Consider the following 14,831-nt stretch of genomic DNA (forward strand, 5'->3'; position numbering starts at 1 on the left):
GGAAGCTAGTATGAAAAAAGAAAGGTACTGAAGATAAGACAACACAGTCTTCAAGTAGATGTCATAAAATATTGTTTATAAATCAGAAAACTTAATGCCATTTTTGATCAATACCATTCCAAAAAATCTACGGTGGTGGTGCTGCGGAAGCGTTGTCGCCTCACAGTATTGCATTGTCCTGTTCGATTCTCAGCTAGAGCGTCTTCTGTGTGGAGACATGTGTGAATGGGTGTACCTTCATTGAAGGTTGTGCGTCAGAGCTGGCAACTCAGCACGTAAAAATCTACTGCCAATCATTAGCAAACCAGAGTTCCGTTGTGGCGACCCCTAACCGGGAAAAGCCGAAAGACACAACAACAACAATAACCATAAGATTTCCAAAAAATATCAGTTCAGCTGTCTTTATGTGTAAGCAAATATGACTTGTTTACACCTGTGTACAAAAGTCAAGACAGGTGCTTAGTTAACTGCCCTTCCTTAGGACTTCAGTTTGCTAACCAGTGCCTGTGTAATTGATAGCCTGACCTATCTCCCTTCCTTCATGACTCAGTTTTGTTAAGTGATTGATTGACTGATTGGTAGCTTGATATAAAGACTGCCTTGACCAAACAGAGTTGCTACTGTAATGAGTATAAGGACCCTCAATGCAGTGAGCAAGATGCTGGTAAGTAACCTTTTTTTCATTTAACTGCTTTTAGCTGTAATTTGGTCTGTTGTGTCATCCTTCCATATGTAACATGGTTTTCTGAGATAAGAACCTAAAACAGGGAGCAAGGATCTTAAGGAGAAAGGAAGAATGACATGATGGCCACTGTTGCATTTGGAAACAAGCTAGAGGAAGATAAAAAAATATGCATCTGATTAAGAGTACCGAGTTAACAACGGCTGGTATGTGGGGTTTTACAGTGAAAGTGTTAAGTAAAATATCTCCTTTAAAAGCACTAGCATATTTAAGATTAGATAAGTAGGGGAAAATGTTACAGCTGTGGCTGGTACAACCGTATGGCTGTTTCTGACAGCACTGTGATACTTAGATTACAGAGTTAGTTCATAGGTTGATAAGTGTATCCAAGGCTAACAACCCGGAGCCTTTATAAGTCTAACCAAGCATCCCAACTGTATCCAGCACATTTATGTGCCTTAGAGGTTATTTTAAGGGGTATATGTAAGATAGGGCTAGATTTACAGGCTGCCTCTGTCTATTAAAGATATAAGTGCTAGACCTGGAGTGTATTTCCAATTTCCCATCCAGTGTTCTAGGTTTCTCTTGAATAATGTTACATAAGAGCTCTGCTTCAGATGGATGTGAAGCCTGTAGGTGTCTCTTGAATAATGTTACATAAGAGCTCTGCTTTAGATGGATGTGAAGCCTGTAGGTGTCTCTTGAACAATGTTACATAACAGCTCTGCTTCAGATGGATGTGAAGCCTGTAGGTGTCACTTGAATAATGTTACATAAGAGCTCTGCTTCAGATGGATGTGAAGCCTGTAGGTGTCACTTGAATAATGTTACATAAGAGCTCTGCTTCAGATGGATGTGAAGCCTGTAGGTGTCACTTGAATAATGTTACATAAGAGCTCTGCTTCAGATGGATGCGAAGCCTGTAGGTGTCTCTTGAATAATGTTACATAAGAGCTCTGCTTCAGATGGATGTGAAGCCTGTAGGTGTCACTTGAATAATGTTACATAAGAGCTCTGCTTCAGATGGATGTGAAGCCTGTAGGTGTCACTTGAATAATGTTACATAAGAGCTCTGCTTCAGATGAATGCGAAGCCTGTAGGTGTCACTTGAATAATGTTACATAAGAGCTCTGCTTCAGATGGATGCGAAGCCTGTAGGTGTCACTTAAATAATGTTACATAAGAGCTCTGCTTCAGATGGATGTGAAGCTTGTAGGTGTCACTTGAATAATGTTACATAAGAGCTCTGCTTCAGATGGATGTGAAGCTTGTAGGTGTCACTTGAATAATGTTACATAAGAGCTCTGCTTCAGATGGATGTGAAGCCTGTAGGTGTCACTTGAATAATGTTACATAAGAGCTCTGCTTCAGATGGATGTGAAGCCTGTAGGTGTCACTTGAATAATGTTACATAAGAGCTCTGCTTCAGATGGATGTGAAGCTTGTAGGTGTCTCTTGAATAATGTTACATAAGAGCTCTGCTTCAGATGGATGTGAAGCCTGTAGGTGTCACTTGAATAATGTTACATATGAGCTCTGCTTCAGATGGATGTGAAGCCTGTAGGTGTCTCTCTTGAATAATGTTACATAAGAGCTCTGCTTCAGATGGATGCGAAGCCTGTAGGTGTCACTTGAATAATGTTACATAAGAGCTCTGCTTCAGATGGACGCGAAGCCTGTAGGTGTCACTTGAATAATGTTACATAAGAGCTCTGCTTCAGATGGACACGAAGCCTGTAGGTGTCACTTGAATAATGTTACATAAGAGCTCTGCTTCAGATGGATGCGAAGCCTGTAGGTGTCACTTGAATAATGTTACATAAGAGCTCTGCTTCAGATGGATGCAAAGCCTGTAGGTGTCACTTGAATAATGTTACATAAGAGCTCTGCTTCAGATGGATGCGAAGCCTATCCCAGAAAAGGAGAGTACTCTAACACACATACCTATCCCTCTAACACATCCAATTTATGTAGATAGCAAAGGTTATATCTCTAGATTGAATAATTCTGATGCTTTTTATTTTGCAGATATACAAAAGATCCATCAGATTGGATCCAAGGATGCCTTATATGCCAGGCATAGATCGCCAGTCATCAGTCTGTAGAAAACAGAGTATAGAGATAGGGATATCAGGCAATTTGCAGAGAAAATGCTGTTTATGCTCCATATTCTTTTTGAGAGGAACCTCTGTGGAAGTTCCAGTTGTTGCATGTTCCTGGGTCAGGTATAGACCAAGGGGATGTTGTTCTCAGAGATGGACCTGAGGAGGGCCAAATACAGTGGGACTGAGACTTCCTTGGACCTAGATGCCATGCTCTCCTTAACAAGTTGATCAACACAGAATGATTTCCTTACTACTTAAGACCCATGTTGGTTGAAAGCCAGGTTACTATCAACATAAGTACCCAAATCCCCGACTACTGGTTCTACTGTTAGGGGTGTGTTATCAATGTGGTAATTTCTTAGGGTGGCTGACTTTTCAAAGGGTACTAATATCTTGAGAGTTTTAAACCATAGCTTCAGCACCATTTGTTTGTCTGTGTTAGTCCTTCCTGTAATATCTTACTACCTTGGGAGGATTCTATTACTGCTCCTACATTGCAATAATTTGCAACTTTGTCAGCCAGAGGCACTTAACATTACCGTGACTTCCAAGAATTAGATGCTAAAAAGTAATGGACCCAGCACAGAGCTGACAGGAACTCTGCTAATGATCAGCCTCTTTATGGAGGTAGTCCTCCCTGTTCTGTCTTCCTGGATCCTATCTGAGAGCCACCTGGTTATACAGTGTCTGACATAGCAGTTTATGCTTATATCTATGAGTTTGTTTACAATACCAGAGTGGGGGATTACATCAAGGTCAAGGTATGCAGTATGCACCATTTTGCCTTCATCCATTGTCCTGGTGACCTTCTCAATGAAGTCTGACAGGTACAGTAAGCATGATCTGCCCTTGATGAAACCAAACTAAGTTGAATTCAGTTTTTGAAGGTTTTCTATGCCCTTATTAGTGAGGTCATACAAGTTAAGGAACTGTAAGAAAAAATTTAAGTATCATATTTATCAACATCATCTCCATAGGGATGCCTTAGAAAAGGCAAAGCAAATTGTTGAGGAAGCAGAAAACAAATGAGTTTATTTGTCAGAATAATTCAATAATGCAGGCAAATGAAAGCAAAAGGATGTGGAAAATCTTCCTTATGGGCTAGGGTGCATGTACTAGTGCATAGACCCAATTTTCATCCAGCTACTAGGATGGCAGCTGTCCTTTACTAGCTGATGATTAGTCAGTCACAAGAGTGGGTAGAAATGAAGACATATAACCAAGCACTTTAAAATCTGATCCAAGGTTATAAGCAGAAGCCAACAGAAACAGTCTAAACTTGATTTTGCTAGGTTTGACTCTGGTGGTAATGCAGTGCAACTGAATGGAGAAGAGATTTACAGACATACTTGTCTGGTGTTCCACCTATGCTTAATGCAAATTATTAATGAAGTAGACCAAAGCAGCCTGGCAGTTCAAACGGCTGGGGAAAAAGCAGTAGAAATAAAAACCTTAGTCAAAGCAGCTTTTGGAGATGCTGTACCCATGTGGGTCACAGCTGTGATAGCTCCAGTACCAGAACATATTTTAGAGATTGATATTTTGCAAGGGAGAGCCCTATAACTTTCATACAAGCAACTACTTAAGCACATTAACAGCTATGGCCTGTCATGTGATACAAACCATGGCTTTTGCAATGCCTTCAGTACTTTTACTGCCCTGGTAATGGCCACCTAAATGAGGGACTTATTTCTACAGGTCTCTTCCTTGACATTGCAAGGGCTTCTGAAACAGTCAACCATACCCTTCTTCTCAACAAACTGAAAAGGATCAGCTTTGGTGATAATACTATTTGCTAGTTTTGCAGCTATTTAAACAACAGGACCTTCCAAATCTATAGCAATATTTTTTTCACTATTGCTGTTAAAAGTAATACAGATATACCACGAGGGTCTGCACTGGGTTTTCTTCTCTGTCTTTGTTAATGATCTCCCTCTAGAATTACCAGATCTTAAATTAATAATCTATGCAAATTATATGCAGCTCCTGCATTCCAGTACAAGCCATTCTGACTTGCAAACCAAGTTACAGGACAATTTCACTCAGTTATATACCTGAAACTACTAATTAACCATAAGAAGAACAATATCATGGTTTTGCTTCAGTCAAGAAATTACCCACTATTTCCCCAAATCTCTTAACAGATCTTAATGTGAACATAATACCTAAAGTCACTGAACAGTGGTATCTAGGCTTAATAATTGACTCTACCCTTTCCTTTACCACACAAACAGATTGTGTAATAATAAAGTCCTAGCTCAATTAAAGCTATGTTACAATATCAGTCACCTCCTTTCACATACTGCTCGCATGGCCCTCTCTAAAAATAGTTTAACACACAAACTTAAATATGACCTTCTTTTTCTCATTATGCATTCTGTCCGCAATACTCAGAGAATACATACTGCTGAGGATAAACTCTGGAGATTCATTCAATTAGCAGACTCCCAGATGCACCGTTGCAATTTGCTAAAAAATTCCAAATGGCTTTCAGTGCGTCATAAGGCCACTTTTCTTAAAAGCATTATAATTTGCATGGTGCTAAAATGCAGTTACTGCCACCCCCGCCCTTCAAAAGAGAAATTACCTTCACAGGACGACACCTATGCACTCAGAATTACACATGGCAATTTCTCCTTAGTATGCCCTCCATTTAAAACTACTGTAAGTGAGTGAACCTTTTCTAGACTGGGACCTGCTGTCTGGAGCCACATCCCTACACACATTACATTCTTGAAACCATTAACATTTTCAAAGATGCACTTAATGAGCATCTCTTTACTGAATCTATCTGCCAACTGCTTCCATGGAAACAGTTAGGGTAACTTACCATCCAATATCATGAATAATAGAACACATTTAATAAGCTTTGCTCATCTTCTTAATGTGGTATGTTATATGCAAATATTGCACATGTATATAGGATTTTATGTACTATTATCTATGACTGCACTGTATTTTATGCATATCTTAGCTTGTATTTGTATACATTTCTTCTTTTCTCAATGCACTCAGAGTGGATCTTTTAATATTACAATATCTATGTGACATCCATGCAGTGGCCCAGTAATCAAGTAGCCTCAATCCTCACCACTAGCACCAGTGAGAGGCATGCACATTGGGAAGGATAACCAGTACACACACAGTAAAGTGCAGTTTCCCTTAAGAGCACACAGAGATCACAGTCAGTCCGGGGCTGGTTTCTCCCTTTCTCTCCAGATCCCCAATAAGAATCCCCACTGGCATAGCTATAGCATACAGATCTCAGCCTATTGGTCAAGCTAAAACCTCCAGCACCCTCTCTGTCCAACCAGTGCTTTATGCCCCTGCCCAAGTAGCTGACACACACACACGTTGAGATATGAGTTATATACAAACACACAGACACTCCTGGGGAAGGCTGGCACAGGTTCTCCAGGTATGCCCCCTTCTCTGCCCAGGCTATAAGGTAGAAATCACAGCCATCAGCCACTAATATCAGCTACTAATATGACTCCTACCAAAGGATGTCCAATTTACTGTGCAATATTATTAGTATCCAATTAGTAAGTATGACAAACAGCAAGGCTTATTGGAGTGGCTTGGACAGTATCACTATATACATGCAATGTACTCTAGAGGTTAAATGATCTCTACACAAAACAGCCACAATTGAAAGGTTTAAAATATTTAATAATAAATAATAAAAATACAAGACAAATCTCCTCAATTCAACACAGTGCTAGTCAAGAGTTCAGAAATCACAGGAAAATGTTTAAAATAATACAGTAGAATAGTCTGACATAAATATAGAAAACCGCTAGACTAAACTTACTATTTTCTATCTATTTCTAACAGGAGTCACTGTTTTAAATAAATATCCTACTTACAAGCAAAGCAAAGTACTGGTGAGTTGATGTGTTTAGGTTCAGACCAAATCCAAAATGCTCTGATTCTTTCACTCTGAGAAAGTCTTAAATTGACAATACATCACTGCTGACTCATTTTATATTACATCATTCTTGCTACTTCTCTGGTTTAATTTCCCAGGCTAACAGAAACTCAGAGTTTAACATATTTTTGTAATCTTGCACCTGCAGGAGCCCACAGCAATAAATTACATTATACATGTAAAATCCAGCAATTAACTCTGGTCTCAAAACGATGGAAAAAATGTCTTAGCCCAGACATCATGTTTCCAAGTTTGAGATCAAACAGTCATACAATGCTTGACTTATCAGCTTTCTTCCAGCAGATCGCACTGTGGTTACATTTTTGAAGCTCAGTACAACATATAGTTTAATCATAACATATAGTTCTCTTTTACATTTGTAAAACCAGCCTGTGGTTTATATTAATATTTACAGATCACATAGAATTATTTACACGATTCTATCTGGCTGGGCTGGCAGCCTTTCCGTTTATCACAATCTACATCCATTCTTATCACTGTGCTCTGAATATTGCTCTGTACTTATTTTGTATATAATAGTGTTAATTGAAAGACAGTTATGTATGTTCTGCTCTTTGAGCTCAGGTTGTAGATGAAAAGGGTCAATAGACTAATGCATTTATGCAGTGAACACATGGTAAATAAATAAATAAAAATACAGAGAAACTTCAGTAGGACCCCATAAATTAGGGGTGCAGCACTGCTCGGTCAAATCCAGTTAAAACTGTAGTTTGCACTGAAGATAAGTGGGAACTGATTTATATTCCTCACCAAAGAGTAACATGAACATTGGACAGGATTGTATCACTGGACAGCATGATGAAATATCAGAAACAATTCAAGAACTGTTGTGAGTGTGCATGAATTTACCAACTGTGACTCCATTCAATACTCCTGTATGGCCAGCGAAAAAGCCAGATGGATCATTGCAACTGACTGCAGATTATGGAGGACTGAACAAAGTTGCCCCATTACTTGCAGATGCTGTTCCAGATATCATCATTATCATGGAAAAACTATCTTCAGTTGTGGACTGTAACTTGTGCCCATGGACTTCGCAAATGCCCATTTCACCATTCTGATAGCTGAAGAGAGTAATGCTCAGTTTGTATTTGTTTGGGATGGCTGAAAGGGTATTTGCATAGCCTCAGCCTGTGCCATTCATCAGTGGCAAGGAACTTGCAGCTAGACAAAGTGACTGCGCTTCACTACATCAGTGACATCATGACTATAAGTGACTAACCTGAGGAGGACGTTGCTCTGTAGACTATAATTTGTACTGGAGAGCACAAAATGATTCATTATTCATGTTTTCTACAATGTTCATGGTGAAGTGAACTATGACTGAAAATATGGATAACTCCCCTACTTGTTTCAAGGCTTGTATGAGAATCCCAGAGAAATGAGTTCCAAATCCTGGGGACTACTAGTGTGTTCTATAAAATGTGTATCAGACCTAGAAGGTGCCACATCCCCTTTAAATGCCTCCCCCATAGACTACTTTGATTTGGAAAATGAACTAACTGCAAAAAATAAAAAATATGAAGGCAACTCCAAGTCCAAACAAACTGTTTAATGTAAGCTCTTTCATTTACTAAAATAAGTAAACTTCATCAACTGCCTTCTTGTTTTTTTATTTTTTGATTTGGAAAATGACATTGCTGAGACTGTTTTGTCTTTAGTTGTTTTATATACAATAGACAATAAATCAACTGCATTCGATAGACTGGGACATGTGATAAAGGTTGTCAATAGTAAGAAGTGGCAGGTTTATTCAGCATGCAAGAATAACAGTAAACCGTGGCAAGTGCTGACATAGGTAAAATGTATCCATATTGCAAAACTGACAATTTATGGCCCATTGACACATTGCATATCAGGCACAGATTTTATAAATTCAAACAAAACAAAGTTTGTTAGCCACTGCAATGAGGGCTACAGAATAAGGTGCCAAATTGCTAAACAATGTAGACCTAGATACATTATGAAATAAGTTAAATCGTATTGCATTTGATTTAAATTCTGCATTGCAACTGATCATGATACAGAACTAGGATAATGAGTAGTTAATAGTATCATAACTAAAATAGCAATCTGTACACATATTAATCATACAAATGTTTTTATGCATTAAATCACAGGAAATACATCCAAGGAACTGAAGTAAAATTGTGCGTTGTAACCCAAATCACTGCAAATCAGCAATATTCACAGATTATAGTTTTGTTATATCAGTACCAAATACTGTTATTTATCAGCTGAATAATCAAACATATGCATTATATTCTTATAAAACAGCATATAAAGTAATGGAACTTTTATAAAAACAAGTGCACATTGTAAATCAGAGGTAATGTTATTGGCATTTGCATTAGTGAACATGCCAGAATGATTGGATGAGGATCCCTGTCTATTAACATAGGTTCATAGGTTCATAGGTTGGTACTAGGTTATTGGCCCTAGGGCCTATACAAGCCTAGCCATAACAATTCTTCCCTGGCTATTTCTTCCCACAGTATTTACTTCCCCGAGACACTGCATGCATTTGAATGGCCATCTTTAATTCATCCAGATATTCAGTAAGTTACTCAAGCAAGACAAATTGTGCTGTAACTACTGAGCAAATCAAACTGTAATACTGTAAATGAAATTCAGGAAATAACCACCTCACATTGGTGAGAAGTTTTCATGTGGTTTATTGTGTTACTGCGTGCGTTTGTACTTGTAACTCTTTGTCTGCATTTTGTATTGTCTGTATTATAAGATGCTTAAAAAGTACAAATACAAATTACTGATCTGCTTCGTGCCCATCCTGAGTTAATATATATATATATATATTTTTATTTATTTATTGACATTCAATTAGTGGGAAAGTCAGACTAGGTAGAAGCCCATTTTCAGCAGAGGCCTGGGAAGAAAAGCTTTAAATTATTATAAAACATTTTAAGAACAGTAATTTTACAATCTTCAAAACAAAAACATCTGCTGTTTAAATAATTATAGCAAATTAGACATAAAAAACATTGGTTAAGAGTCCATACAAGGTATATGATAGTCTTAATATTTAGATCAATTTTAGACAGCAGGGAAATTAAAGATAACTTAGTCTAATAGAAATAAGAATTGCAATATGAAGTCAGACTGGGGGGGGGTCAACTGCGAAGGGCTCAGACATTCTGTCCCATTGTATCACTCTGATTCCCTCATTGTGGGACATGAAAGAGTAAAACAAATAGCCAAACATAAGAACATGAATCTGCACAAATCAGACAGATATTATACTTGTTAGCCTATTACAAAAGAATTAATAGTGAACATTTTTAATAACCCTACATCAATTGATCAGAGTTCTGCATTTAAGGTATAAAATATACAAGAATAATGTGTTTTTTATAAAGCTGCTGTAAGCAGTGCTGTAGCCTTTATAACCCAAACACTTGTTTACCAAGACAGTGTGCTTAAAAAGAGGCATGTTAAGGCAGACTGTCTTAAAAATTGAGGAAGCTAGTTATGTAAAAAAGGCACTGTAGATAACACAAAGTTGTAACAGATGTCATAATCTCTTGTTCATAAGTCAGAAAATTATGTGAGATTTTTGATTAATGTTATAATACTAGCAGAAAAAAATATCAGTTCAACTGTCTTTGTGTGTTAGCAAATATGACTTGTTTACTCCTGTGTATAAAAGTCAGGACAGTTGCTTGGTTAACCAACCTTCCATCAAGACTTGATTTTGACAACCAGTGCCTGAATAACTGATAGCCTGACCTACCTGCCTTCCTTCAGGACTCGACTTTGATAACCAGTGTCTGACTGGTTAATTGATTGATTGATTGATAACCCGATTTAAAGATTGCCTTGAACAAAACACACCCTCTACTTTAGTAGGTATAAATGCAATGAGAAAGATAATTTCATTGATGATGGTGGTAAGTTACATTTTTTTTAATTAAACTGCTATTTGCTACAAGCTGGTGTGTTGTCTCTTCCTTCTATCTGTATTACGGTTTACCATTTAGCCACAGAACTAAGATAAGAATCTAAAACAGGGACTGTGTTTTGTGTAGATGGTCATTACTGATGATACCAGCAAGGTGAGTAATATATCATCAGCAGGCCAGGTAAAAGCAAGAAATAGCTACTTATGAAGGGAGGTCTTGAACGAATGCACAACTGAAACTGAGACTGAACTACTTAGCAAACATGCTAAGAATGCTACAGGGGAAGTATTTTTATTTATTTTTTATTTGAAATTTGTTAACTGGGATAGCCCAACTATAGAAACCATTTTCAGCAAGGCCCATGGAGAAAAGATCCATACATGAAAATCATTTACAATCTACAATCCGTACATAAAATATAGAACAGAATTGATACTTATATGTAACTGAGTGGAAAAATGTGCAATAAACATACTGTAGTAATAGGAATTTGGGTAGAACATTTGAACAATTGGTGAAAAAATAGTTATGGTAGTAGGAAGAAATAGGGTAATCATAGTAAAGCCAAGTAAGTGGGGAAAAAAAAAAGAAAGAAATGTAGGTAGGATAGTAAAGTAGAGCTCAAGACAGTACTGAGACATAGATTAAGTCACTCCACAACAAGTGCAAATATGACTCTGTCATTGTCCATGTTGGAGTGAATGACTTGAGACGTACCTTGCTGGACTACATGAAAAGAGACATGGAAGAGCTCTCGGATCATGTGGCCCAGGCAGGTATGACCCTAGCCCTGAGGAGCATCCTGCCTTTGCCCAGAATGATACCACAGGACAAGGACAAAATGATTGACTTCAACAATTGGCTAAGCTTCTCGTGTCATTCAAAGGGGATCCAGTATCTGTCTGCCTCAGAAGACATGATCGACAGACCACAATGCTTTGCCAGAGATGGCCTGCACCTGTCACCCCAGGGATTCAGGTTACTGGCTAAGGCTCTTGCCTCCCCTATAGTGCCTTTTTAGGCAAAGTTCAAAGGACAAAACCACTACCATAACAGGTACAAGCATGCAAAATCTGAAGGTAATGCTACTCAATGCTAGAAGTCTAAACCTCAAAATGCACTCTCTCGATGCACTCCTAAAAATGGAGAACATCGATATCTGTGCTGTAACTGAGACCTGGTTCAAGGCTCCAGAGAGCACCCCTGCAATATCAGGCTACAACTCTTGCCACACTTTTCAGCCACCAAACCAGGAGCAAGACACTAAAGGTGGAGGAGTGTCCATATTCACCAAGGATATTCACAACACCAGGCTAGTTGCCCAACACAATGCATCTGAAATTCTCCAGATGCAACTAACACTAGGTAAAACTGCAATCCAAATTGTTGCTTGCTACAGATCCCCCACCATGACCCAAGATTTTCACTACACCTTTCTAAACATACTGGAAAATATTAAGATAAAACCAAACACCCTAATACTGGGTGATTTCAATTACCCTGCCATTAACTGGGAAAACTACTCATGTACCAACACCTTTGCCCAATGGTTCTTGGAATTCATAAATCCTTAGTCCCACCTGGGGCTCCAATATCCTAGACCTGGTGATTGCCAACATGGGAAATCGATGCTCCACACCTATGGTCACCCCCTCATTGGTCAGGTCTGACCATAAGCTAATCACCCTTGACATCCACATCCCACTTCCACTCCCCAGTAAACTTCTCCAAAGCCAACTTCTTGCTACACAAGTCAGAAGTGACAAGCTTCATGACACCCATGCAGACAGGAACTGAATGTTCGACTGCTGAATCCTACACTAAGGTACTGTACAAGCACATCCAATTAGGCATGAATCGTGCCATCCCCAATAGAACCAAGATGCTCTCCTACAAAAAAAGGAAGCCAATCTGGTAGTCACTTGCCATAAACAATCTTTACAACAAAAGGAAGAAACTGTTTCAGAAAAGAGGAAAATCCCAGGATGCAAAAAACTCCATTACCAGTCTCAGTAAGAAGCTGAGATCATAAAATCCTCCAAAGCTAGTTACGAAAATAAAATTGCCAAAGATTCCAAAGACAACCACAAAGGATTCTATAGCTATGTCAATAATCTAAATGGCAATGCTCAGATCTGCTCTGAGCTACAACAGAATGACATTAAATAAACTGATCCCAAGGATATTGCCAATATCCTGGCAGATTGATTCAGTGAAAACTTCACCCCCTCTCGCCCCCTAAAGGGCCCAGCTGAATACTAAAAGATTGCCAAATTCCGGTAATAATGGCCACACAGGTAAAAAACGCACTCTCCAAAGCTAAGAATACAGCATCCATGGGACCAGATGACATCCCAGGTTGTGCACTACATGACCTACAAAATGAACTGGCACCTCACCTAAGTGTCATGTTTAATCATAGCCTCACCTCAGGCTTTGTGCCCACTGAGTGGCGCACAGCTAAAGTTATCCCACTTCACAAGAGGGGATCCACCTTGGATCCCAGGAACTACCTCCCCATCAGTCTGACGAGCCTGATCTGCAAGGCCATGGAACGTATTATCATGGAACTTATAAGCAAAGACATTGGCAAACTGCAAACATTGGACCCCATGCAATTTGGGTTCATGAGGGGCCGATCTTGTTTCCTGAACCTGATTGACTTCTTTGAATCAGTCTCCAGAGCCATGGACAAGGGTAAGGTTGTCCACACAGCCTATCTGGACCTCACCAAGGCCTTCGATACCATCCCCCACTCTGGAATCATAGATAAACTTACTAAGCTGGGCATTAATCCCTACGTCACTTGATGGGTTGCCAACTGGCTTACTGCCAGAACCCACACTGTAAAAGTAGCCAACTCCAAATCCAGCTTCAGACAAGTGACAAGTGGAGTACCTCAGGGTTCAGTTCTGGGACCGCTCTTGTTTGGCATCTACTTCTCTGAAGTACAGGCCAACACTAAGGGACTCTGGCTAACAAAGTTCGTAGATGATTGCAAACTGGGAGCCATTATTGAATCCCCAAATGATGTGGATATTCTACAAAAGGGCCTTACAGAAACAGATGCTTGGTGCCAGAGCCATGAGCTCAAGCTCATTGCCAAGAAATGTATAGTTATCCCCTTTGGGAAAAAATATGTACCCATGAATTACCACATAAGTGACAGTACACTAAACACCGAAAGTGTGATAAGAGGCTTAGGGACACAGGTGGACAGTGGTCTCACCTCTGATAACCACATCACCACAACAGTCAGGAAATCCTTCTATGTAGCACACCTCATTACTAAGGGCATTTCATCCAGAAAAAAGGATGATATTGTCCCACTGTACTCATCCTTCATTAGACCCATTATAGAATACAACGCCCCATTTGGTATGTACCTCTTAAGACATCTGCAACAACTGGAAAGGTCGCAGAAATACCTCACTAAAAGAATCACAGACCTAAAGCAGATGCCCTATGCTGACCATCTTAAAAAACTCCACCTATACTCTGTCACATATTGTGTACTCAGAAGCGATCTCTGCTTAACATACAAGGCCATGTCAAACCCAGAGCTGCTGAACATGCTACACTTAAAGAAATCCCAATCCCTCAGAGACACACACTCCAGGGATCTAAACCTTGTCATCACAATGAACAAAACATGCTGGGGGGATAGGTTCCTGACCCAGAGACTCCCCAGACTCTGGAATAGACTGCCCATACATGTCAAGCAGAGCGCCTCTTTGGCCCTCTTCAAAAGGAACCTGGATGATTGGATGGGAGATAGGAAATTCACCCCGGGGATCATGTCAGTTGCCCTACTAGACAGGGGTCCAGGGAAGTAAATACTGTGGGAAGAAATAGCCAGGGAATTGTTATGGCTAGCCTTGTATAGGCCCTAGGGCTGATAGCCTAGTATCAACCTATGAACCTATGAGCATGGGAAGCATTGAAAGACTGAAGAGTAAGGTAAGAAAAGTTATGGAAGTGAGGGAATAAAATATTAGTAGTATAAAAGGGGACTGGTTAGGAAATAAAATATATAGTTAGGTTAGTAAAAGTGGAATGCAAGATGGTACTGTGATACAGAGTAAGTTAAGAGTGTAGGTTGAGGTGATAACATGGTGAAGGGTAAAATAGGTGGGGGCTGGAAGAGAAGAGGTGGGTGAGGAAAAAAGGAA

General features: G+C 39.3%; 1 protein-coding gene across 1 annotated transcript in view; it reads right to left on the bottom strand.

Moving 5' to 3' along the window:
• LOC122790656 (solute carrier family 22 member 6-B-like) overlaps positions 1 to 14,831 on the bottom strand; it is a 496,093-nt gene that overhangs the window by 208,897 nt on the left and 272,365 nt on the right. The window lies entirely within an intron of this gene.

This window comes from Protopterus annectens, chromosome 1.part2 (assembly GCF_019279795.1).
Source record: "Protopterus annectens isolate FY-2018-M chromosome 1.part2, PAN1.0, whole genome shotgun sequence".
NCBI classification, from domain to species: Eukaryota; Metazoa; Chordata; order Ceratodontiformes; family Protopteridae; genus Protopterus; species Protopterus annectens.